This window comes from Eurosta solidaginis, chromosome 1 (assembly GCF_040869045.1).
Source record: "Eurosta solidaginis isolate ZX-2024a chromosome 1, ASM4086904v1, whole genome shotgun sequence".
In the NCBI taxonomy this organism is placed as follows: domain Eukaryota; kingdom Metazoa; phylum Arthropoda; class Insecta; order Diptera; family Tephritidae; genus Eurosta; species Eurosta solidaginis.
This window is the reverse complement of record NC_090319.1, coordinates 381559245-381584251: the sequence shown is the minus strand read 5'-3', so window position 1 is coordinate 381584251 and position 25007 is coordinate 381559245. Positions and strand designations below refer to the sequence as shown.

Below are 25007 nucleotides of genomic sequence, written 5' to 3'. Positions count from 1 at the left end.
GCCGTACAACATTCTGCAGCATCAACACCACATACATTGATACTGTGGGTTGCACAAGGCGAGTAATCAGCATTCGAGTTTTTGTCGAGAATGTGACGTTGTGCTCCGTTGTAAGCTCCTTTCATATTGGCGCCGTTATCGTACCCTAGTGCACGACAATATTTTAATGGGATTTCATGTTTACCTAGAGTATGGCACATTAAATCAACGATTTCCAGACCAGTTATTTGGTTACGATCCACGAAAGCCAAAAACCGTTCTTGAGTTGTAAAATTTGTTGCTTTCGAATTGAAATGGAGGTAGCGCAAAATGAACGTAGTCAACGTGACTAGCATCAGGCGTAGTATCAACGATAATAGTGAAATACTTGGCTTTCTTGCCTTGATCCAATACAGTTTCTCTCACGTGCTTTGCACAAATTTCTATAAACTCGTTCTGAATGTCTGCGGAAAGATAGTGACCTTGTAAACGTTTGTGCTGCTGTTGTGAAATCCTAACTTTCTCTAAGTATCGGATCATAATGGCTTATGAGATTTTAGATGCCCAAAAAATGTCCATCGTTTCGTTCACTCTATACTTTCGCCTTTGAAACCTAGGCCTCTTTCACCCAAAAATAAAATAGTGTCCAAAATTCTATATAAAATTTCTTTCCACTTTTGAGTTTCAGTGATTAGCTGTTCATTGATAAGTGTATCAATCGTAGCCTCCTTTTGAATTAGATTTTGTAAAGATCACCATTGAATACAACATTTAATGTGATCTTGAGTATTTTCGTGTGCTGGCAGTTTATCGTATATCTTCTTCCCACCTGCAATTTCGAATATCTGCCAGGACAACAAATTTTAGGTCGATTTAAAGTATTGGTGCTTAACAGACGACATGGTAGGCAATAAAAAGCATTGCTACTGGCACTCCACACCAACCAGCTACGCTCCACTTTCTCTCCCTTTGGCAAGATTCTGTTTAACAACGAGGTAGGAAATGCCTCGTCATAACGAGCACGTCGAAAATTAACAGGACACTTTTGATGACCTCGACGAGTTATTTCGTTGAATTCTTCAGATCGCAAAAACTCATCATTCACGGTACCGATATCGAAGTCGTTTAAATAATCTGGACTTTGATACAGAGTTGGTGGTATTGTTGGAAGAATTTTTGAAGATGAATCTTCATCAGTGTCACCACGAAATTTTATGATTTCGGATTCATGTAAACATACATTTTTGTTTGCTGTTTTCATTGTCTCTTCACCGTTCGAAGGTCCAGACAAAAAATCATTATCAATAGTCGAATCGGATGCGGAACCAGAATGGTGAACACAATTGCCTGTGATATCAGAATAGTGTGCATTTACACAGTCACTTTAAGTTACTTTAATCCATTGATTACAAATAACGGTAATTTTTATTTCCGCTCAGAAAATAACAGTTATTTTCGAGTTTTTTATTTCGCTGGAAAAATAACCTTTAGTTTTCGTGTGAAATTAAAACGAAATGCAGATATTCGGTGCTTTTGAAATTCGGCTTAAAAAGTGCACATGGAACAACTAAAAACTCTCCTGAATTAAAAAATATGCTTAGCACATCTAAACCGCGGCCCCCTCAGAAACCCCGGGCCCGGGGGGAATCCCTCCATTCCCCCTCCCCACTCGTCGGGCCTGAGTACAGCTGGGTATAAAAATGATATAACACACCAATTGAGAAATAATTAATTCAAAGCCTACTATGTCATTACTAAAAAATTTATAGGGTATTCTAAACTCGCAGAACTTTCTGCTCCAGTGCTTGAATGAAATACTTCAGCATAAAAAATTTAAAACTCTAATTAGATATCTTACAGATCCAATAAGAAATCGGGTCCCTATGTAGTTTAAACTCGTAATATAAAGCACTCTGCGAAATTATATTTCACTGGTAGTTTTCCACTGGTATTTCCTTGTCACATTGTACACGTGTGAACTAAATACAACAATTCAACTGCACAAATATAGAAACGAGCAATTAAGTACAATTGAAAAAGAATAGAAACACAAGAAAAAGAATAAACATAACAACCTTGAATTTGTTATTTTGGTAGATCAAAAGCTGTTTGCTTAACTTATTTAGAGTTTGTATTACGCTTGACGCATTAACCATAAAAAATTAAAAAGAAAAACAAATTAGTTAATGCTTGGCGCGATTTATCTCCGAGAAGATTTAGGCCGAACTTCTCTTCGAATTTGTGTCTCGTTTCCTCTTAATTTTCCCTACAAATTGGACCTGTCTACATGTTTTATGCCGAATCCAAAGGGAGGCGGGAGCAAGGAAGATGTATTTTCACTGAAAAGCTTTTCATAGGAGAAATACGCTTGGAGTACAGATCAAATCACTGCCGAGGGACGACCGCGTTTGGACATATTTTTTTTTCCAATTGCAAAACTTGTTCTGAATTTTTAGTGTTGCTTTGGAACTCAGGACCTTCGGTGTGGTACGCGAAGCACGCTCCCACCACACCACGGCTGCCACTTTTTATCAATAAGTGATTTAAGATTTTGGCAGGCACGCGGTAAAAAGTTTGATCCTAAATCTGAAACATTTTGAAGATATTATCAAACCAAATTTTGTTTAAATATAGATAATAATAGTCTTCCTGAAATTGAGTGCATAGAACTGGATTTCAATTTGAACCTATAGAAGTCTACACTTAAAGTTATAAAAAAAAATATAAAAATAGTGCGATTTCCTGAAATCCTTTCAGTGAGTAACTAGTGATAGACATTACGAAACTAGACCTAAATTGCGAAATAAGCACATGTTCTGTACTAACAAGATTTTAACCAGTTATAAAATCGACAGCTTGGGTTCTTATTTTTCATATTTAATTTGAGAAATATGTTATCTACAAAAAAATGCTACCAGCTTTAAGTTAATTCGACTACGAGTATGATTTCTTTTCCCAAACATTTCCACTGGCCCGGAGGTATCGAAAATACTCTAATATCATACTATAAGCAGTATATAGAATTTTCTCTTTGGTTCGAAATAGTACCAAGACAGCAAGTAACTTGTCATTTCAACACTAGACTGGAAATACCGAAATAGCTCCAATAAACCAACTAATTCCAAATTGGAAATATGTATCTAGTTCGGAACTATAGAGAAGTTAATGCAACTCAAACAAACTAGGACGTCGCCATTTTAAATTCGCCAGTTGGAGGCATGTAAAAGATATAGAGAGCGAACTAGTAGAGGTTCCGATTCGACTAGAAACGCACCAGTTTTGAACTAGAGATTTTTCCTACGGAGTTGCTCTCCCTACTGTGTAAGAAATTATTTCAAAACACCTTATATGTATAACACAATTTTTGGAAAAAGATTCGATAACTTGCAGCACTTTTCACAAATAAAATTTGTTATTTTTGAACTTTTAGCACAAAATTTAAACTCTTAGGACAAGTTTTAAAACCACGCTTTTCAACTCCAGTTTCTACTTTTAGATTTTTGAAACCTTTTGCTTTCGTTTTAAACCCAGAAGTGACTAAAAGTTGGTAGTTTTGGATTTTTTGTAACCTTTTGGATTTGTTTTAAAACAATTTTTATATTTTGAACCTATTGTTTAAACAAGTTTTAAATTGAAATTGAATAAAATTAAAAAAGACAATATTATATTGAGAGGTTTCCAATTTAGTAGCAAAATGTTTCAAAAAGTGTTTAAACCAGTTAATGGTTAAAAATTAGGCTCAGATTTCTAACCGTGCAGTTGCACCGCACCTGGAAATTTCATCAAGCTACTCCACTGTATATAAATAGCGCCCACAAAACTTATTTTGCATTAGTTAGTTTATACTTAACGAGCAGCGTTAAAAGTCAGGAACTAAAATGTATTTACATAATAATATCGCGACCTTGGTTGTCCTTCTTAGCTGTATTGTGACCCGTATACATTCGGAAACTGATTGGCGGTTTTTGGTAGCGTTACTTGAGGAAGAGCAATATCGTTGTGCTGGCTCCCTAGTCTCTATGCAAATAGTGATCACAGGTGCGACATGCCTGAACGATGAAAAAAAAGATGTAATCACCGTTGTAGCTAATTCAGAAAATTTAAGCGGAGCACGTCGCGAAGTGGAGAAGATATTTTATCAAGAAGATGATTTAGAATGCGCAAATGGCAGTATGGATATTGTTGGAATAAAACTGAAAAAACCCTTTGAATATAAGGATGGAGTGGTGACAATACCATTTCGCAAAGATTTACTTTTAACTGGCAATAAGATTCAAATTAGTGGATGGACTGCAGAACTAATAAACCCACATCGCTTTACACCCGTAAAATATGACGTGACTTTAATAATTCCGTTTGAATGTTCGCATTACCCCATTGGAAAACATATGTATTGTGCTCTAAGTGACAAACAAATTTGTAATGAAGATGCTGGAGCACCGGGCGTCGTGGAAGGACATCTTTGTACGGTGGGAATATTTAAATCTAGTGGGGAACACGAAAATATGCTACTTACTGCACATGCAGATAATTATGAAGCTTTTGATTTCATAGAAAATTTGATTGATAATGAAAGATACGAAGATTGTTCTGATAGTGACGAAAATAACTCAATTAACTTATTTGTATTTAATGAAGCTAATTTAAATAAACGGTTAAAAGTTTGAGCTTAAATTATTAACTGTTTGTACACCAAATAAAATATAGTTTAAAATTTAGATTGCACCTCTTTTCGTGAAAAAAGGTGTGCAGTACTGGGTTTCAATTTTAAGTCAGAGAAGTCTACGTTTGCACTAAAAAAAGAAGAAGAAAGGGCGGGACTGTCTTCGGCTGTTCCGAAGACTTCATACCTTTCATGAATGTAGCCAAGCAATAATCTTATTCTATTCGTAATAACCAAGTATTCGGCTACATAAAATATATTATATATGGAGAACATTTATAAAAGCTTAAATGACATTTTTGATAAATATAAAATAAAAATAAATCACTACTATTTAAGAGGAAACAAAGTTTCACGTTTTTTGTGGTCTGCATGAAAAAGCTCGGAGCATGAATCACTTATCTGAAAATATTAATAAATTACAACAGGTTCCATTTTATGTCACAGTTATAATATATTACTCTTATGAAGATTTTCCTCTCGGCATTATGGTTGAAGCTTTATGTTTCGAATCAACACATCAATGTTCATCCCATAAACGAACCTAGCCTATCTGTTGAAAAAAATTTTAATTCACCGGATGCCGGACTTCTCTTTTAAAACATTTTGAGCCGCTGATATGATCTCATAACTACCCCGAAGTGATGCCCAAATGACCCCAGGAGGATTCTGACAGAGTTCCTACAGTTATCCAGGAATGACCCCAAATGACCCCGGGAGTACCCTGGAGACTCCCCGAATTCTTCGCAAAATTACTCCCAAATGACCCCGAAATCATTCATAAATACCCCCAAAATTTCCCCCAAACCATCCATAAATAACCCCAAAATGACCTCTAAGTGATACTTAAATGACCCCGAGAGGAGCCTGAGAGAGTCCCAAAAACCATCTCGAAAATATTACGGTTATCCTCAAAGTACCCCCAAATTGACCCCAGGAAGGTCTCTAGAAGACCAAAAATCACCCTCAAATTACCGCGGGAGGACCACGAGAGAATCCTCAAAAACATCCCGAAATGACGCCAAAAAGTATCGTAAATAGCAATTTAGACATAGGGATATCTAAACACCAAACTTCAGGCCAATCGAACCGTGAATAGAAATTGTTAAATAGGTCGGTCCATCGTCCACCACTTCCAGGAAAGAAACTTCAAAGGAACACTCTCCGGGTTTCTGTGAAGCTATCCTGCAAGTTTGAATAAAATCAGCGGAGTAGTTTCGGAGTCCATTGTTCGTATGCAGACAAACATAGATACATACTTCTTTATACATATATAAAGATCAAGGATCCTTAAATAAATAAAAATCAAGGATCCTTACAATAAAAAAAATTTAAGGGCCAACTTGCCCTGGCTACAAAAAGAAGAAAGAAGCTTTTCAAGTAAAAGTTTAACAATTTTATTGTTTTAATATTCGATACAGTACGATAGTAGTTAGTATAAGAACACCGGTGCAACTGCCCCCTGCATGATCTGCTGCTTCCTTTTATAACATTTTGCACAGCTACATTCTGTAGCCAGACATATGCGCCGTCCGCATGCGAGTTACCTTGGCCTTGACTTCCCACGGGCTTCGTGCATTGCAGGAATGTGCACTTCTGCAATTGTCTTATTTCATAATCGTGTGAATTAGAATTTGCTGACGCAAAGTCTAGCGCATTGCGTCTCCAATTAATGTTAGCCAGAGGTATTAAGTATGATATACTATTGCGTTATGGTGAAATGAGCGTGGCCTTGACAAGGGAGTTGGGTTGCAATTAATATGGGAACAATATTTGTGCTGACACAGCGGCCAGCGAGTTAACTTTATAGATAAGATAGATTGAATCTCCTCACATCACAAACATTAGCATAGATATACATACATACATACAAACATAACAAAAAATAGAATTTTTGTTGAAGAATTTTAACGAAAAGTTTAAAATTTTCATGGAAATAGTATTTTTCAAGAGATGTATGCATTGTTGTTGTTATGTTAACAGTGCTTCGCCTCATTTAATGGGCGCGACCACTCACAAATTGTCATCAAAGTCCTCTAACTGAATTCCAATGAAACTGTGAGTTTAAACAGGACCGGATCATATGGAGATTGGTGTTAGAAGCGTAAGTTCCACATTACAATTGATAAGATTATTGGTCTCATATGGGGATACATTGCATGCAGGACATACGTATTATACAAAACCGGTATCGATCATAAAGCCCGGCACTACCCGGTCCGTTATCGAGGTGTGCGTGCTGTCTGCTGGCTCTTCTGAATTATCTCCCAATTGGAAAAGTGTATCGAAAAGCACCTCAACGGATTCCACTATTATGTGACCATTCCCCGTTCTCTTTCTTAGTCCCTGGACTACGTTTCCTCTTGCTAGGACTTTTTTCAACCGTGCTGTTGCGTTGAAGCAATCTATGCCCGTACAGATTCTCTTCGCCCTGGATTTTTTATAGGAACTTAGTTAAATTTTCTATATGCAAAAATAATCACGCTGCCTTACGTGGCTTAATATAAACATATCAGAGCTGAACATGGAATGTTCGATTTTCGCCGAACTAAAACTTCCTTACTTGTCCTGATTTTATTTTTATTTGTTGATTAAATAAATAAAAGTAAAAAAAATGTTCTATCGATTATTGTATTGCAAAATCTATCTATTATAACTAAGACCGCTTATTTTCCATTGTCAAGGCCTCATAAAGCCTACGGTAAATCTGCTACGGCCACCGTGGTGTGATGGTAGCGTGCTCCGCCTATCACACCGTATGCCCTGGGTTCAACTCCCGGGCAAAGCAACATCAAAATTTTAGAAATAAGGTTTTTCAATTAGAAGACATTTTTTCTAAGCGGGGTCGCCCCTCGGCAGTGTTTGGCAAGCGCTCCGGGTGTATTTCTGCCATGAAAAGCTCTCAGTGAAAACTCATCTACCTTGCAGATGCCGTTCGGAGTCGGCATAAAACATGTAGGTCCCGTCCGGCCAATTTGTAGGGAAAATCAAGAGGAGCACGACGCAAATTGGAAGAGACGCTCGGCCTTAGATCTCTTCGGAGGTTATCGCGCCTTATATTTATTTTTATTTAAATCTGCTACATGCATTTGTGCCCTATTTAACCTTTTTTCCCATTGTATAAATTTTTTTCATGTAATGAGTGCGCTCTGCTCAATCGAACTTTTGTAAACAGTAGCTGCGATCATCGCGAAATCATATTAGATATCAAAAAAAAAACATGTATTATTATATTAATTTTTTTTTCTTATTCATCTAAAATAAATTCTGTGAAAAGGGCCACTACGCCACATCACCACCCAACTCCTACTTTACCAGCATTTATCTGTTGCAACACCACGAAATCGTGCCACAACAATCACGTTTGCCACAACGAATTATGTTTAATCGACAATCGGTTGACTAAACAAATGCCAAGCAGAGTAGGCACAACAACAAAAACAGCTGTTGACTTACGGTAGTCAAAACGGCAGCCGCAACATGATTTTTCGGATATTCTGTTTTGATTATAACATTCGCAACAGTGAATATAAAACTATGGATTAATAAAAGAAAAAGTAGCAAGAAAGTTTGAAATGTGGGACTGCAAAAATTAAGCAATTACAAATATAAGAATGATATTAAAACCCATTACAAATGTGCTAGACTTAAAGAAAAACTAGTAAAATCAACCGAACTAAATTTATGACAATTATAATCCATCACAGCCATCTGTTGAATTAATTTCGCACAAATTGTTGGTTCTGAATTGAGCATTTCAAGAGTCAAATCAACACAAAAAAAAGCCGTCAGTGTATGTTTTTCTATCAAATTAACCCATGTATTTGCATAATATTGACAGTTGACCAATGAAATCAGTTCTTTTAACAGAAAAGCCAGTAAGATAGATTGGGAATCTGTAATTTTCACAGAATATTGTGAAATTGAGACCAAAGTTTCACTTCTGTTGAAACGACTAAACGAATTTCTTTTCTTGACAAAAATCTGGGTGAACTATCCATTACACGATCGATTTTACCGAAGGTCTGTTAATTCAGAAACAATGAAAACCCGATTTATTGTTTGCAAGCGCTCCGAGTGTATTTCTGCCATGAAAAGCTCTCAGTGAAAACTCATCTGCCTTGCACATGCCGTTCGGAGTCGGCATAAAACATGTACCTAGGTCCCGTCCGGCCAATTTGTAGGGAAAATCAAGAGGAGCACGACGCAAATTAGAAGAGAAGCTCGGCCTTAGATCTCTTCGGAGGTTATAGCGCCTTATATTTATTTTTTTTTTTTTTAATATCGTAGCATCTTTCGGTGTTACTACCGAAGCGTCATGCTTCGACTCTGCGCTTGCTGCTCCCACATAATACCAAAAATTCCTTGCAACAAACTTTCATTGCATAAATTTTACGATACGGTGATCAAGGAAGTGTGTTTCTACTTAGACTCTGAAAAAACGGCATGTGAACTATAACACCAACCAAACGGATAGTTGGATATGGCGAAGAAGTTTTTAATGGCAATAATTCAATAAGTGTGGTAGCCAAGCCACTGCCGAGTTTCCACTCTTTTTTGAAATCGATTTGCGTGAATCTCGGCCAACCACACTGAAGGGTCTGGGTTCAAGTGCCAGGCAAAGCCACATCAAAATTTTGAAAAAAGTTTCTGGAATTTGAAATAGTTTTTTCTTAAGCGGTGTCCCCAATCAACAGTGGTTTGGCAAACACTCCGGGTATTCCTGCCATAAAAAGCTTCTCAGTGAAAACTCCTCTGCCTTGCAGGTGCAGTTCTTAGTCGGCATAAAACATGAAAGTCTCGTTGCTCCAAGCTGTGGGAAAAATTTAAATTGGAGCACAAAGTCGCGGGAAGTAAATCACGCCAAAAAAAATTTTGTTTAAATTTACAACACGAACTTGGGCCCCTTGGTATGGAAGCTCTTTGATCTTTTAAGCGGGTCTATTGTGAATGGTTGTGTGCCCTCTGATGTATGATGTGATAATGACCTAGGTACCAAAAGATTAAAGCTGGTATAAGATTATTAAAATTAACCCCGGAATTAAACATTATGACCTGTTTTTTATTTATACCTTTATATTAAGTCGCTTTCATGTTTGTCCCCTCATTTCCATACGAATTTTTGACCCACCCAAAAGTCTTTTTCGCTAACTTTCCGTTGAGCTAGATACTTGATACTTAGAGCAGAGTTCAGATCTGGGAGACATTACAATGCAAGCGAAAAAAAATCCGCTAGGTGGCGCATGGATCGAGATATACAGAAAATGAATTTTAAAATGGAAATTTTGCGATCGACTTTTAACTAACTTCTCGGTGATCCAGAGACTTGAGAATTAGCACATAGTTTGCGAGTCGATGGCACTACATTCGTGGAAAACCAAATGCCGCCAGGTGGCAGACGAATCGAGATAAACGAAAATCCCTGAAAAAACGCAGGGAATCGTGCGATCGATTTTTAAGTAACTACCCGGTGAGCTAGAGACCTGAAACTTGGGCCGTGAGTCAGAACCCGGCGACAATGCAATAGTTGATTAAAAAAATGTCGCTAGGTGGCGCATGGATCGAGATATTAAGAAAATTCATTTTGATTTGGGAATGGTTCAATCCATTTTTAGCTAACTTCCCAGTGAACTAGAGACTTACAACTTGCCACAAATTTTATCAAAAAAATATTTTATCAAAAAAAATTCGCTAGGTGGCGTATGTATCGAGATATTAAGAAAATTAGTTTTGATTTGGGAATCTTTCAATCCATTTTTAACTAACTTCCCGGTTACCTAGAAACTTGTAACTTTGCGCATAGTTTGCGAGTCGATGCCACTATAATTCGTGGAAAGCAAAATGTCGTCAGGTGGCAGACGAATCGAGATAAATGAAAATCCCTGAAACAACGCAGGGAATCTTGTGATCGATTTTTAAGTAACTTCCCGGTAAGCTAGAGACCTGAAACTTGGGCCGTGAGTCAGAACCTGGTGACAATGCAATATTTGATCAAAAAAATTCGCTAGGTGGGGCATGGATCGAGATATTAAGAAAATTAATTTTGACTTGAAACTTGGCACAAAGTGAGAGGCATGGTGACAATACAATTTATAGAAAACAAAGTTGCGCTAGTTGGCGTGCTAATTGAGATAACTACAAATCCCTGAAAAACAAGGGGAATCTTGCGATCGATTTTTGAGTAAATTGCCGGTGAGCTAGAGACTTGGAGCTTGGGCCGTGGGTCAGAAACCGGTGACAATGCAACATTTGATCAAAAAAAAAAAAAAAAAAACAACAAATCGCTAGGTGGCGCATGCGTATCTAGATGGTAAGAAAACAAATTTTAATTTGGGAATCTTTCAATCCATATTTAACCAACTTCCCGGTTACTTAGAGACTTGAAACTTGGCACTTAGTTAGAGGCCTGGTGACAATACAACTTATAGAAAACAAAGTTCCGCTAGGTGACGCGCTAGTCAAGATAACTGCAAATCCTTTAAAATCGGGGGGAATCTTGCGATCGATTTTTAAGTAACTTCCCGGTGAGCTAGAGACCTGAAACATGGGCCGTGAGTCAGAACCCGATGACAATGCAATATTGTATCAAAAAAATTTCGCTAGGTGGCACATGGATCGAGATATTAAGAGAATTAATTTTGATTACCTAGAGACTTGAAACTTGGCACTTAGTTAGAGGCCTTGTGACAATACAACTTATAGAAAACAAATTTCCGCTAGGTGGCGCACTAGTCAAGATAACTGCAAATCCTTTAAAAACGGGGGAATCTTGCGATCGATTTTTAAATAACTTCCCGGTGAGCTAGAGTCTTGAAACTTGGGCCGTGAGTCAGAACCCAAAATTTCAAATGCCTTTTTGTAGGCAGCACTAAAAAATTAAAATAAAAAGATGATAAAAAAATTTTAAGGACTACCTTTATATAAATGGACCAAAAAATAGAAGGCAATGTTTCCTTTAATACAGACATAATCTTGTTGAATTTTGACTAAAAAAATTTAACAATAGCTCTTGTAAAAAATTTTTGGATTTAAAATTATAAAGGTAGAGCGCGTGCTTAAATTTTAAATAATCAATTAGTTAATCCCAAATACATGGTTTGCCTTAAATTGCACTCCACATTTATAGTTCTAAATCCCAAAATTCTCTTACAAGAGCTATTGTTAAAGTTTTTTAGTCACAATTCAACAAGATTATGTCTGTATTAAAGGAAACATTGCCTTCTATTTTTTCGTCCATTTATATAAAGGTACCTAGTCCTTAAAATTTTTTTATCATCTTTTTATTTCTTTTTAAATATATGACCAAGACACGTGTCACGTATTAAAAACACAAATATGTGAACCTTTTTTGTCGTAGATGAACTATTGCATTTGTTAACGGCATTTTTTACTAATTAATATAAAAAATTCTGGTATATTATTACTATTAGGCTGTCATCCTAAAGAGTAATTTTTACTCTTTCGTAGGTCATCAGCATCACAACGTGTGCCAGTGATCACTTCTTAGTGCTAATAGAAGCAAGAAACAATATTTAAGTCCAAGTTATCCTGAACATTTATTTCCATTCTGCTAGAGCGCTGCGGCTGAGGTCGAGTAAGCGTATTCAACTATCAGCCAGCGATGACCTTGACCCTCATGCATAAAATACTAGCATTTGCGCAGGCTTGGACTTGTGAGTAAAAGCTGATTATTTTGTTACTGTAGCAAAAACAAACAAGCCATATATTACTTAAAAACCCGAAAATTTTATTTAGATGACTCCAAAAGTTAGCCAGAATAAACAGTTTTATAATTGAAATGTCGAAGGGCCACCCTACTTTTTAAACGGTTTTATTTAGCTTGACGGCCACCGTGGTGTGATGGTAGCGTGCTCCGCCTATCACACCGTATGCCCTGGGTTCAACTCCCGGGCAAAGCAACATCAAAATTTTAGAAATAAGATTTTTCAATTAGAAGAAAATTTTTCTAAGCGGGGTCGCCCCTCGGCAGTGTCTGGCAAGCGCTCCGATTGTATTTCTGCCATGAAAAGCTCTCAGTGAAAACTCATCTGCCTTGCAGATGCCGTTCGGAGTCGGCATAAAACATGTAGGTCCCGTCCGGCCAATTTGTAGGGAAAAATCAAGAGGAGCACGACGCAACTTGGAAGAGAAGCTCGGCCTTAGATCTCTTCGGAGGTTATCGCGCCTTACATTTATTTTTTTATTTTATTTAGCTTGACTTGACAGGCTAGTTGGTTGGATGGCTGGTTGGATGGCTGGTTCGCTGGCTGCCACGAATTTTGTAATTGAAATTCAAGTAACTTCCCAACAAGCTACAAGGTTGAAACTTGGAATATAGTTCAGAACTCGATGACAATGCAATAATAAGAAAAAAATCGCCGCTAGGTGGCGCAAGGATCGAGATATTCACAAAACTTCTATTTGCGGTCCGATTTGGCTCATATTTGGAACAAATATAACATACAGTCCAGTAGAAGTGACATCAAAATATTTTGGAGTTGGAGGAGGGACAAGCATACGTGGCGCAGAGTCGAGTAAAGTCTTTGAAAGAATTATGTATTGAGGACTTATATTGTAACAAATTGTCAGGAAAGAGTCCTTGTAATAATGAGTCACTGAATGAACTAAATAGAATAAGAAATAATAGGCAATTAAATAAAGATTAAAAACTTGAAAATAAAATATTAAAAAAAAATCTTAAGTTAAACGGTTTTATTGGAAACAATACTTACATAAAGTAATAATAATACTAAAAGCTAGAAAATAATTAGGTAGGTCCCAGGTACTAACCATCATGCTCCTCATCAATCTAGGGCGTTGAACAGAGATTTAAATAAAAGCGTTGGACGCGTAAAATTGCTATTGATAGTCATATATAAGACCAACTGAACCCTAATCAGGTTATGCTACTCCTCATATTTTTAGAAATTTTACGCTCCCAACGCTTTTATTTAATTGTCTGATCAACGCCCTAGATTGATGAGGAGTATGATGGTTAGTACCTGGGACCTACCTAATTATTTTCTAGCTTTTAGTATTATTATTACTTAATATAAATATTGTTTTCTATAAAACCGTTTAACTTTAAAATTTTGTTTTAATTATTTCATTCTCTTCTTTATCTAGACGCGTTTATCACCTCCAATGATTTCTTTTTTGAGATATTCTGCATAAAATGGCAAACTGGAGATTGCTGAAGGTTTACATTCTCTAAGAAGTTATTGTTAGAAAAATTTCACTAGAAGCCTTTTCAGGCAATATCATGTTATAAAGAACACGAGAGATCCCTTATAAGAACTTGAAAAAATGTATTAAAGTTTCCGCATAATATTTGTTATATGTTTCAATACTCTACACTCAGAGGAAAACGCCGTTCTAAAATCTAGCACCACCGGACTCATTTTAAGCTTTTCATGTTTTTACTTCTTTGTTCTTGAAAAACGAACGACCAGTTTTTAAAACAACAACCTTGTGCTTGAACTGACATCATTTTCTTGAAAAGAGAACGGCTGGTCTTAAAATATGAATAAATGCTCTATTAATGAGAACAATGTTTTTAAATTAAGTTAAAGAAAAGAGAAACGGTACAATTTGTGTGCACTACAAATGTTAAACAACATTTGGCACAAGTTATCAAGCAGCCGTAGTGGCCCAGCGGTTATTATGTTAGGGTGGCGATCAAGTGGTGGGGGCTCGATCACCGTCAGACTCTGACATTTTTTTAACACATTTTGTTTCTTTTTTTTAACTCTTATTTTTCATTCAATTCGATTTTCCATTCACATATGCACAGCTAGTTCTCAAACTTGTTATGAAATGTTTAAGTAAATATGCAGATTACGTCATCAAATGTTATGCGTTTTTTCTTAAACTTTTGGATTTTATTAATAATTTTTTCGTTATTGATATTTTTTATTAATTATAACACATGTTTACAAAAATAACACGTCCTATACTTCTCAAGTTTCCAAATAATCCAGAGCATTTCGACGAAAATTGAGGGTAATAGGAGCTGGAAAATTGACTGGAAGATGGCTAGTACTTTCTCTGCCTGAATCGTAAAAACTCCCTGCGCCAGTAGTGACTAAATCCAATTGACTATCACATTTTCCTTTACGTTTATATTAACCAGTTGTATCTTGAATTTATGATTATTTAATTTTCGCTTCCGATTAACAAGTGAAATAATAATACGAGGAAGAAGTACTTCTTTAAGATTTGTCAGCCCTCTTAAGTGAACAACTTTGCTGTTTTGTAATTCTGTACCTATTTTTAAATATTTATTCCTAAAATAAAATTTACTTAGTGGTAACATCATCCAACTAAGTTCAAACGCGCTCCAACACAACATCACAAGAAGTTGCCTTCATACATGTCATGCGCACGTTCGCCTGGCATCATGTAGTGCAAGTGTTCGATCGCCAATTTGCGGTGGCTCGCATTGAGTTGTGCTGGTGATGCCACATTAGTCACTGACGGTAATGGTGTCAATGAGCAACGTAATATTCGATCGGTCGGATAAGTGATGATCGCGTATGAAAAATAATTCCTCAACTTAACAATTTCGTTATTAAATTAACGAAAACGAAGTGAAAAAACATTGTACGAAAAAAAGCTTTTGTTTGTATTTGTAAAAATAATAAAAATAAATATAATTTTACGACTACTTGAGTACCCTTCTTTGGCGAATGTGCGAATAATGTAAACGTTTTGTAGTATGTATAGTGTATGTATATAACGGTAAACAAGCTGGAGCGTGTGATAACAAAAGATAATGGAAACGAATGTGCTATGGAAACAAAACGATTTTATTGTTTCGCTGGTGCTTGAAAAAATTAAAATTGCTGGAGAATGAAAGGCAAAGATTAAAGAAATAGAAGGGAAAATTAGCAGTCAAATATAGTTTGAGGCATTTAAATCTTTTTCGAAAAGTAATTGCTTGTGGAAAGTATTTTGTTCAACTCAGAGAAATCGTCGGAACGTTAAAACAATTAAAATTACATTAACTAAAAAAAAATTAATAAATTTCAGCGTATTTGGAATCAGTGCGTGAAAAAATTTGCAAAACTTTGAAAAAAAAAAAAATCAATTGAGAAAATATGTACACAAATTCGTTTATAAAAACAAAGAAGAAATATAAAAAACCTGTAAAAACCAGCTGTCTGCGATAAGCGCATGGTAGAAACAACAAAAGTTAACGAAAATATTTTATCTAATTTGTCGCCAACAACAAGTTTAATGGCGTTTATGATTTTCCAAACCGAAAATTTTTTGTTTGTGTAAATAAAAAAAAAATTATGTAGCCAGATATGAGTAAAGCAAACGAATAGAAAGAAAAGAATCACGAATGAATTCATTATACCTAAATACATAGATATAAACATACATAGATATGTATGTATGTACAACGAACGGAGTATAGCGTAAAAATGTTTGTTTATTATTTTATTTTTTATTTTCTTTCGTCACTTGATTTTCACATACTGCATGTGTGACGCGACGCGTACGCTAAACGGCGCGACGAACGAGAACGATAATAAAATAAGCGAGCAATGAGCGGAAGCATTCTGTGAGTGAGTAAGCAACGCGAACGAATATAAGAAAGATATAGGAAAAAAATAAAATAAAAAAAAACCAAAACGTACAAAGTGAATGTGCCGCGTCGCGTACAACAACAATTCTCCGCTCTACTGCCATTCACAAAAAATGCCTAAAAATATTCAAAATACACACCTTTCGGATTATGTTGTGAACAAAAAATAAAAAATTTGAATATCGTTAGCAAAGCATTTTTTTTATTCGTGCGCAAAATCATAAACGTGAACGTATGAGTGTTAAAAGTTTTTTGTGGGTACGGCTTGGAAATGAAACAATTTATTTTACTTTAATTTATAGTGATATCAGCAAGCAAATTTTGAATTAAAAAAAAAAACCAACCATTGAAGACAATCAAGAAGCGAAAAAATATTTACTCTTAAAGAATATTGTTAAAAATGTGCATAAAATAAAAGAATAAAAATAATTAAACAAAAAAAAAAAATAATAAAGAAGAGTAAAAAAATTAATTTAAAAAACCTAGCAGAGAAAAAGAAAAATTGTGAATAAAATTAAAAAAAAAATAAATAACTGCTACTTGACCAAATAAACTGTAAAAAATATTAAAAAAAATTTTGGTATTGCAAATTCAAATACAAATTGCTCTCTAAAAATCAATTACTTTGTTGTGTGTAATAAGAAATGATAATTAAATGAAAAAAACTTCTAAATATTAAAATAAAAATTTGTTTAAAATTGTGTCTCTATAATTTAATATACAAGTAAAATCTACTTTTTAAAGATTTCAAGTACAAATCGCGACAGCAAGCACAAACAAATTAGCTACGCCTTTGCAGAAACCCTAACGGTGAGTTGTATTTAATTTTGTTTTTATTATTTTAAAAAGTCCTACAAAAAGTAGTATTTTAAGCATTTTTACCTAAAGAATTGGAAATTTCTTAGTTTTAATAGAATAGCTTTTTTTGATCACTATCAAAGTGTATATGTATATACGAAAGTTTGTTTAGTAATGTATAAATAATAAAAAACATATTTCCGGCATCTAGTTCTGCCATGTCAAACTTTTTTTAAGCGAATTGAGCTTCATAAACTCTTTCACTGGTGTGTTACCAAAAACGTGCGAAATTCCAAAACCTTTATTTTCATCTCGTAACATCGTAGCAACATGAGCCAGAATCACCTTTTATATTCCAATTATTAAAAAGGTTATTTAACTTCGTCTGAAACCAGCTCTTATTATAAAACTTGAGAAATCCGTTGAAATTTCAACGTTAACAATCGAATTCTTTAAGTAACTTTTTTTCCGTTTCCGAGATGGTAAGATACAAGTTACTGGTGCCTGTTACTGGAACGTATCAAATCCATATCCAGCAAAAGACCTTCAACGTCGATCACAATCCCCAAAAACTCCGGAGAGTGTCTTTATCGCTACAACAACAACAAAAATAGATCTTAACTTATTGCTCCTTTCACTTGACGCCACTAAAATGTACCGAAAATGCAAAGCAAAATAATTGGCCTAGTGACGAAATGCAAGTTGACTTTATGACCATAGAAATAGAAAATGCATGATGTCAATATCGTTGACATTGTAACATTTGAAATTTGATCTTGTAACTTTTTTGTACGGTAATAACATAAAGTTGACATTATGGCCGTTGTCCTTATGTCGCCCGACCGGCTTTTAGTTGGACATCTTGACTATCCTAATGTTTTGGTAAACGAATAATCTATGAATAACTTTAATAACACAATCCAAAAATATTAAAACTGTTTCTTGCAATAAAGATGGTATTTTTCAGAAAACGTGCTACGTGCCGATCATTTTTACTGATTTACTTACATATGTACGGTCCAGTACGTCTAAGATGTTTTTTGTTTGCAATTAAAGATTGAAGGATACAAGGGACCTCTGGACATATTTCAACAAATCTGCACGAGTACAACTTTGGTGTCCTGGTAAATATTCCGCCCTATACAAGGTTAACCATTTCATATTAACACTTCAAATCTCCACCGTTGGTCCTTACATAGTTTTTTACTGCGAAAGTAAAAACTTCGGCTAAATATTGAGCAGTCATGGAAGTGGTGGAAGTAGAAATGTTGGGAGTTTAGAGTGTACACAATTTCACCTTTTTTATATGCTACTATTCCTTAGGAACCAAAGCTTAAACACTTCAGGATTAAAATACAAATAAAATAATCTTCAGAAAATTCTATGCTTATTTTGGTGCAGAATTGGTGTTGTACAGTGTTATCGATATGCTTCTCTATTTGCCCTAATTTTTTTGCAAATTTATATTAAGTCAATTAATAAAAAAGAATATTTTGAAAAAATAAGAAAAAAAAAGTATTTTTTATAACTAGGAAAATGTAGCAAAACCTTAGCGAACAACAACAACAACAATAGTAATTCAAACAAAAATTTTGTTTTCAAAAAGTCTTCATTTCTTATACAACTTATTCCGTTATGAATGTTGAATAATTATCTCTTAGTACATATTGCCTTTCTTGTTTCATCTCTGGTAATTGACGCTCCTAACTAATGCTACTCACATACTTCAATTGATAACCCAATTATAGGCGTGACACGATGACGGGCATGAAAATGGAATTCCTACAATACAATTATTCCGCACACAAAATATGTAGTATTGTTTGTATTTCTCATTGTGAAACTGTTATCATATGGTTTATCAGGTATTTTGGGTGTTTTGTTTTGCTCCGATAGAAATTGCTATTGATGTGTATTTTGTATAGCTGTGGGACACACTGCAAGAAAAATAATTTTTGGTATTTTAAGTTCATACTGTCTTTGTAGCTTCTTTGAAAGTTATACATTTTCTTTATATCTGTTGCTAATTTATTAGGCATTATACTTCCCAAATTATATTATAAAAGATCTTATAGTTTTAAACATTTTCCAATGTACTTTTATATGGCCGATAGAGTTTTCGTTGAACTGGCCGGTCAATGAAGACCTCATATAGACTTAATATGTCCAGTGTGAGGAAGAAGCTCGTTCTTAAGTAAGATGTGCCTTCTGTAGGCTTGGACCACCGATTCTTTACCTAATAAGTGCTTGTTGATGACATGTCTGAGTCCAATATGGCATACTTCCATTTTAAATTTCATTTTATTTCCCATTTCTTCATAGTTCTTACAATAACAACCTCATTTGCTGCTATCCTTATCGCTAATCCATCGGGTACCGCGTTTAAAAATTGACAATTGGCGCGTCGTCAACGTCTACGTCTACATCATGGGTCATCAATTGTCATTTCCTGTGCTGACTTTTATCGTATTTTGTTTTTTTTTTTGCATAAACATTTATTTACTTACAAGATATCACTTATTTACACACCTCACGTTTCAATCATACTCCTTAACGGCTCGTTGCTCTCCCTCACTGAGCTACTCACAACTTCCTGTGGGTTATGTCGGCTGTTTGTCCCTTTATACAATATTTATTTATATATGTTTTTTCTCTAGTATATCAGCTAGTTGTTGTTTTTCAATTGTTCAGGTATTTACGTTTGTAGTTTTATATATGTATTTGTATTTTTATACTCATCTGAGCAGAGCTCACAGATTATATTAATTGTGTTTGCATAACGGCACCCCTTAACGGCATAAACTAATCGAGATAGATATAGAGTTCTATATATCAAAATGATCAATGATCTGGGCGAAAAAAGAAATTCATTTAGCCATGCCCGTCCGTCCGTCTGTCCGTGAACACGATAGCTTGAGTAAATTTTGAGGTATCGTAATGAAATTTGGTGTGTAAGATTCTGGTCACTCATCTCAGATCGCTATTTAAAATGAACGAAATCGGACTATAACCACGCCCACTTTTTCGATATCGAAAATTTCGAAAAACCGAAAAAGTGCGATTATTCATTACCAAAGACGGATAAAGCGACGAAACTTGGTAGGTGTGTTGACCTTATGACGCAGAATAGAAAATTAGTAAAGTTTTGAACAATCTTTTTAAGTAAAATTTTAACAAAAATTGAATATCTTTACAGTATATATATATATAAGTAAATTATGTCAACATTCAACTCGAACATTTGTCTCCAAAGCTCTCAGCTAAGTATGTAATGTTCGGTTACACTCGAACTTAGCCTTCCTTACTTGTTTTTTTAATAGCCTCGTTGTGCGCATGTGTGACGCATACATAAGCATACATTTTTTTAAAGAGACGAAACCGAGTTTTACTTACCGGCTCTAACAACAACAACAAAAATATATAAAAATCTAAATCATACATATGTTTATGTAGGTTTTTATGTGTCTGTAAATCTATGTATTTCCCTGCAAGAATCGTTGGATCATGTGGTCCACTTCCCTGCAAGAATCGTTGGATCATGTGGTCCACTGGAGTACATACCATTATACTCCACTGTAATGCTGCAATGGACCAACTCATGTTCCAACACGAACATATTGTAAGCCGATCATTGCTCGTTTTTAACGATTGTAATCACTACACGATGTTTATTGGACTGAGGGTACTCCATGGATTACTCTGATGTAATGCGGAGCTGGAGTATATGGTCCAGTCATAGGACATCGCAATTTTAATTGGACCATATGTTTTGTATGAATTGTGGTTAATTTTGGAGCACTCGCTTGGTCCATAGCGAGTAATCCATACATGCATGCATGGAGTGCTCGCAATTTTTGCAGGGTTTACGTGTGCATAATTTCTAAGCGATAACAACTCTGCGCGGGCGCTACTTGCTTTCAGTTACCAAGGCAAAGATACATATATGTAACTCTAGTTATACCAAAGATTTTTGAAAGAATAAGATGGTGCATGCGCGAACTTCAGTGGAAAGCAGCGGAGCTTCATAAAATTCTAGTAGGTCACTTCCATCACACCACAAACTTTAACACAATTTTTAACATAATTTAAACACACAAAAACAGTGGTTAGAGTTTTAGAGAGTAAAAGTTAAAATTCTGAACAGATTAGCTGAATAAAATATGTACAAATAATGTTAAATAAGAAACACAGACCGTGGTAGTTTAACAAATTCTGCTGTGGTGAGTGGTGAATGTGACCTACTAGAGTTTTGTGAAGGTTGCTTCACACTATTTTTCGCGCATGCAACATATTTATTCTTTCAAAAGTCTTTGGTTATACTAATGTCACCAAACCTTAAATCTTTTCTGACCAAGTTGCGAAAGGACCAAGTACCTAACCCACCCCCATTTAAATGAGTCCGCTTGACCTGGTTTTTATTTTTTTGTGTTTAACTAAATACATACATCGCGTTTTAATAGTTATTTTTTGAGTCTTACTTCTCGCTCCAAAAATGACAGTTATTTTTCGTGTTATATGTTTTGATCGGAAAATAACAGTTCCTTTAAGAGTTTTTGACATAGTAACTATTGTTTTTCGATTTTTCCTTATGCTTCTAAAACTTCATTTTTAATTACTGTTATTTACTGAGCGAAATAAAAAAGCTTGAAAAATAAATGTTATATTCAGAGCAAAAAATAAAAATAAAAAAATAACTATTAAAAGCAATTTTCATAATTAATATTAAAACAGATAGGTGAAATTTTTTTTTTTGAAACTCGTCTACAAGAGATTGCTGCTTTAGCCAGTTAGTCAGTCGGCTTGTCATAGCTATACCCTCCATTGAAATTGTCGATCGGCTCATGTCATAAATTTTCTTATTGTAAATGCGTTTACTTGTTTCTACTGTGCTTTGTTTTTCTAGTTTATTTGTGTAACGATTTATTTATAAGCAGGAATGTCGATATATATACATAAATATTTATCGATATTTTCTAAGCATGCACGTATTTACAAATCCTATTAGTTGCTACTTTTTTCATTTTCCTCCACAAATGAATTTCAGAAATATGAACAGTCAATATATATATGTATATAGTACTTTGCCTATATTTACTTTTGTCTACATAAAATATAAACCTACATATGTACATTAGGGTGGGTCGATTTGTATGGACGAAAGTTAACCGATATCGCACCAACGATTTTTCGATAGGATTTGTGCTCAGGAAAAAAGTTCCACTATGCATACCCAACAAAATAATTTTCGAGCCTGCGAAATTGCATTTTTTTGACTTTTTCCACTTTGCGTTGTAAGGGTTTTTCATGACCTACTAAAAAAATGTTCATATGTATACCCTGTCCGACCCACAAATGTCCGATAAAAACGTTGTCGATAAAGGTTTTTTGAACATTTTGGGGTCGGACAGGGTCTACATGGAAATTTTACAATGAAAAACTTTAAAAATCAATGTCGAAAAAAGTGAAAAAAATAAAATTTCGCTGGCTCGAAAATTATTTTTTTGGGTATGCGTAGTGGAACTTTTTTTCCTGAGCCCAAATCCTATCGAAAAATCGATGGCGCGATATCGGTTAATAAATCGACCCAGTCTAATGTACATCATACATATACAAATACTTCAAATATTTATTCTAATGCTTAACCGATATATTGATTTTCTTATCGCTTTGTCAGCTGTCCCACTATTTATCAGCTAAACATTCCCTCCCTTATCATATCGGCGGCGTTTGCTGGCTTTTAATTTCATAAATTATCTTTTTTGTTAATCCTTTGGAGGAGGATTTAGTATGTGACTAATTTATTATTTGAAATTTGGAAGTGTTGCTAGTAAAAATATTATGTGAGTTCGTGCTTGAAAATAGCGAATGCTTACTTAAAAGTTTAATTTTTGACTTACATAAAGAAAATTTAAGTACGTTATTTTCGTTGTTTTCGTCTTGCCGCATGGCCCTTAATCGATTACAATCCTTTTTACAGGAAATATTTCTCTGTAAAAGGGAACAATGTGTAACAAATTTGGTTACAGTTTATTAATTCACCTTCCATTTATGGCTCTGTAAACATAGGCAGGTTCTTGTTGAAAAAAGGGCGATCCCACACCCATTTTAGATGTCAATTATCAATTTATATTTTACAAGTAACAATTCAGATGTGAACAGCATGTAAATAAAGTTATTTCTGATAAATATGCTGTCTATTGTCTTTTCCTACTATATTTTTTAAGTTCTTACATCTCTTACTTCTTCTTCGTCTTGTAGCAGTGAACTTGGCCCTTGTTCGAGGTACGATTTCGCCTATTTGTGTTAGGCACATTCTCTAGAATGGGAGCAATCTGTTTGTCGCTTTTTTCTGACAACATTTGAAAAAAATGTCAAAATTTTAACTTGAAAGAAGTACAAGGGTCTGGAAAAGAAAGACGAAGAGAAATGAATGAGAAGTGAAACGAACGAAAAGAGAAGCAGGGGAAAGTGAAAGCGAAAAATAAAGGGAAAGCGAGTGGGCATGGAAAATGGAAAAAAGTAAATGGAAAGGAGGTTAAAACCACCGAAAGGTAAACAAAGAGAGGAAAACAAAAGGAGAGAGGAACTAGAGGAATGGAAAAAGTGATATAAAGATAGGAAAGGGAAGAAAATTCATTAAGTGTAAGAGCAAGAGTTCAAGTGAGAGAAAAAGTGGTAGTTAATTGGAGTAACGGTAAAGGGCCCTGTCAAAGTTGCCTCAGTCATAACGCCTTGGTCATATATATATTTTCACTTAGCCAAATCTGCTGACATCGATTATTGGTGCCTCAACCTAAAAACTGTGATTATTTCATAAAAAAAGAAGAAAACACAAAAAAGTTTAACAAATTGGGCAAATAATAAGTCACGTAGTCAAAACGTATCCAAAGCAAAAAAAAAAGACTTCCAGAAAGTTACTATGTTCACCAACTCAAATAAATAGATCGATTAAAAGAAAAATTAGTTGGCTACGTTATGGTTACGACTACAGCAATTACATCGATTTCCGTAAGGCTGGTGGGAGAAGATGTTTTATAAAGATATGGCAAGTTTACCAGGGCCTTGAATGAGCATAGCAGAAGTAAGATCGATTGTAATTGAGAGAGAGAAAAAATAGTCGAAAGAGAAAGAGTTAGAGTAACAATTAGGGTAGGGGTAGGATTAAGGATAAGAGTAAAACTAATAGTAACAAGTAAGGAAGGCTAAGTTCGGGTATAACCGAACATTACATACTCAGTTGAGAGCTGTGGAGACAAAGTAAGGGAAAATCACCATGTTGTAAAAAGAACCTAGGGTAACCCTGGAATGTGTTTGTACTATATGGGTATCAAATGAAATGTGTTAATGATAATTTTAAAAGGGAGTGGGCCTAAGTTCTATAGGTGGACGCCTTTTCGAGATATCGCCATAAAGATGGACCAGGGGTGACTCTAGAATTTGTTTGTACGATATGAGTATCAAATGAAAGGTGTTAATGAGTATTTTAAAAGGGCGTGGGCCTTAGTTCTATATGTGGACGCCTTTTCGAGATATCGCCATAAAGGTGGACCAGGGGTGACTCTAGAATTTGTTTGTACTATATGGGTATCAACTCAAAGGTGTTAATGAGTATTTTAAAAGGGAGTGGGCCTTAGTTCTATAGGTGGACGCCTTTTCGGAATATCGTTATAAAAGTGGACCAGGGTTGACTCTAGAATGCGTTTGTACAATATGGGTATCAAACGAAAGGTGTTAATAAGTATTTTAAAAGGGAGTGGGCCTTAGTTCTATGGGTGGACGCCTTTTCGGGATATCGCCATAAACGTGGACCAGGCGTGACTCTAGAATGCGTTTGTACAATATGGGTATCAAATGAAAGGTGTTAATGAGTATTTTAAAAGGGCGTGGGCCTTAGTTCTATATGTGGACGCCTTTTCGAGATATCGCCATAAATGTGGACCATGGCTGACTCTAGAATGTCTTTGTACGATATGG

General features: G+C 35.1%; 1 protein-coding gene and 1 long non-coding RNA gene across 8 annotated transcripts in view; one reads left to right on the top strand and one right to left on the bottom strand.

Moving 5' to 3' along the window:
* The window catches only part of LOC137238362 (uncharacterized), a 146726-nt gene that overhangs the window by 106758 nt on the left and 14961 nt on the right, over positions 1–25007 (bottom strand). The gene's annotated exons all lie outside the window — the stretch shown is intronic.
* The window catches only part of cv-c (crossveinless c), a 592078-nt gene continuing 582183 nt past the window's right edge, over positions 15113–25007 (top strand). For 4 of the 7 annotated variants that reach the window (XM_067763249.1, XM_067763248.1, XM_067763243.1 and 1 more), the window contains exon 1: positions 15113–17045. The gene's annotated coding sequence lies outside the window, so the exon portion shown is untranslated. The remainder of the gene's footprint in view (positions 17046–25007) is intronic. The other 3 variants (XM_067763245.1, XM_067763247.1, XM_067763246.1) reach the window with 3 other exon arrangements.